Below are 3,405 nucleotides of genomic sequence, written 5' to 3' on the forward strand. Positions count from 1 at the left end.
ACTCTTCTGAGCTGAAGCTTTGTCGGCTGGAAATGTATAGGCCTTTAGATGCCGAGTAATGGATTATTTATGCATGCGCTGGAGATTACCATAAAGCCAGAGGACATATTCCATTTAAAGAAACACAGTACAGTATAAATCTGTGTTGATTAAAATGAATCTTGAGCTTTGCTGGATTAAATCAGGACAAATTAAACCACCCACCCTTGTAATCCATAACGGACTACACATGATGCCATGTCAACCGTCAGCAGCGGTGGGGGTGAATAAAACATACGTGTGTAAACTAGAGATGATGGTGTTGCTTCAATCAACCAGTCAGATCAACTTCAGCCACAAACTCCGCCAACATCAACAACGCACCACCCTTGAAAATCAGTGAGCCAACTCAAATTCACCGGCTGCCTCAAAGTCAGAAGCGAACCGTGAGCCCAGACCAACCCGATGTCCTGGAACATTCCGAACAGCAGGGGTTTGGGTTTTGACACATAAAATCAATATGAGATAGAAAAGTGTTTCAGCAGCAGCACCAGGCTTAAAATGAAAACACTTCAGAAGAGCCTTCATGGCTGGCTGACACAGCTGACAACAGGATCGATCGGCCTTGAGCAACGCACAAGAGTGCCTGAGAACTTTACAGGTCTGTGCTTGTTGCAAGCAGAGCAGATGTTGTGTATGGGAAAAAAAAAAAACCTATATATTTATATAAGCATTTTTTGATAAAAGGTAGGCATCATTATCGCTATTGTTCTCTTGTAGAATTAGTGATTTGAACAAACCTATGACTAATTATATTTCAGAACTTGTGTTTTGTGGAGAATTGTGCCTTCAAATAGATAGATTCTAGATAGATTCTCACAACACTGCATTATCCATAGACTGTTACTTCCATACTATGTATATCACTTCATCTTGAATCTTTATAGAAAATACTTACAACTAGATGTGACTCACTAGCTGTATTGTGTAGATTTTTGCGCACACATCCACTCCTAACACTGGTCTTCATCTCAAGAGACCATACTAAACCATCACAGAGAGCTAAAGTACAACATTTACTTGTACTTAGCGGATAGTATGTTCTTAACACACGCCAATAGAAAGAAGATATACCACATAAGAGGCAATTACCAGAAAAGGTAGTTGGAGACAAGACTTCAAGCTACTGTTGGGAGGTTTGTCCATAATAAAAACCAAAATACCAGGACTCAATACAAAAATCACACAACAGTTGTTAATGCAACACATGATGAAATTATGAAATATTACTAATATTATGCCACCAGTCAAATGGTTTTATCTATTTTAGAATTAAAATATTCAAAAATAATCATTCTAGAACTTATTAAATAAGAAGCGACTATAGCCCCATGTCTGTGAAATGATCAATGTGGCCATCAATGTGTCCTCACTTTAGAGCACAGAGCAATGTCAATGGACACAGTCATCAACACAGGCCATAATAGAGGAACAGAGCCATCAAACGCAGGAGGGCACGGTCTGGGTGAGGACAAAGTAGCCATAAAAAACTGACTGAGGAACTGTTCAGCCCAGAAAGACAGTGAAAAAAAAAATACAGAGGAAATGAGAGAGACATGAGTCAGAGGCCTCTTTCAAACTCAATGTCCTCACTTTATCAGAAAACTGTGTCATTCACCCTCATCCATTTCCTTCTGTCTCACACACCCTAAACCAGCCAGACGCACATTATATCCACTTCATCAGACAGAACGCGAGAAGTGTCCTCATCTGAATGTCAAGCTCATGTTCAGGGACAAGACAACGTGATTCCTGAACTTCTTATTTCATTTAGCGTTACCTGGAATTGCCTTGCTTTGAACACGTTGCTACAAACAAAGACATTCTGTTCAGAACAGAGCACAGTCTCATATTGATAAATAATTTGTCTAGAAATGAAAATCACATCATTATTTACTCACCCTCGTGTTGTTTCAAACTTCTACGGTATTTATTTAGAACACAAAATTTGAAATTTTGATTAATCTTTACACAGGAAAAACAGAAAAAACATCTTACATCATACCAATCCTTTATATGAGTAAACAGATTCCCTATGGCACAGGCTGAATATTAATTTCTACACTGATAGTGCCATTTGAGAGCTGTTTATGCTAAATTCTGGCAAAAATTAAGACTCAATGCAAGCAACCTTTCCAATCTTCTATTCAGTTTCAGTTTAGTCTCAGGAGTGATACTCAATGTGGTCTTCTGCCCACCTGCTTCAAGGTTCAACAACATGTGTTTAGAGATCCTTTTCTGTCTATCTTGGTTGTAGCGAGTGGTTATTGGAGTTACTGTTGCCTCTCTATCAGCACAATCCAGCCTAGCCATTCTCTCCTGACATGTTCAACAAGGCCTTCTTGCCCGCAGAACTGCTGCTCACTTGATATCTTCTCATTTTTCCTACCAAACCCTAAAGATGGTCGCGCCATTATATTACGTTGCTTCTTGTACATTTTGTTGCAGTTTCGATGTCAAATGCCCAGTGAGTGGTGATAAAAAGTATTGGGGCGGTTTTCTTCAAACTGAAAAATGTGACCGTGCGATGTTGGTTCATGCTCTTCTCGTGGCAGTTCAAAAATGAAACCTTCAGCGCCTCTAAAAGGTTATTATTCAAAATAACACTCAATCGACAGTGTTAACGTGAGATAAAAATGCATTGGGTAAGCAATCATACCATTTTACCTCATTTCTACTTGTCTTTGAGCTCTTTTGTGAATCTGTATTTAACAAAACTTAGACTCGAGTGCTCCACATCTCAATTGCAATGATGTACCAGGTGAGCTACTGAGCAAGTTTACTACGTCAGAAAAGCAACGTATGTATGGACCTGGATAAGTTGTGGTCATTTCTAGGTATATTTCTGCTAGAAACTGCAGTGAATCGTAGGTGCAGTGAATATTTCAAAAATATAAAGTAAAGGTATGATTTTTCAGTGAGCCTTTTGGGGATTAAAGCAAAACTACATTGTAAAGACGAGTTTAGTGGACCCTCCTCATCATATATAACAGAAGCCCTCCTGCTCTGATATACAACAGCTTCATATCAGAGATATGGATTGGTCTCTCATAGTTCAAAGCTCTAATGTCCAAACGGATTCACACAAACAACATCATAGAATGGGGTTGCATGACTGTGAATTCGATCCAGAGAGATAAAAATGAACAAAATCTGACAAGGAGAGTTAAGTGAGCCCCTCTCTAACACGTTTAACAAACACATTCCCTCTCTTCCCGAATGTTTTCTCAAAGCTACAGCACTTATCCACCAGCTTCATATTAATCAATGCAGCACATTCAAACAAACAGGAAATCCACATCTCTTTGCTTGTGATCCTACGCAATATTATTCTGCACCTCTGTTTATTTACTTTCATGCTGTAGA

Source organism: Puntigrus tetrazona, chromosome 17 (assembly GCF_018831695.1).
Source record: "Puntigrus tetrazona isolate hp1 chromosome 17, ASM1883169v1, whole genome shotgun sequence".
Classification (NCBI taxonomy): domain Eukaryota; kingdom Metazoa; phylum Chordata; class Actinopteri; order Cypriniformes; family Cyprinidae; genus Puntigrus; species Puntigrus tetrazona.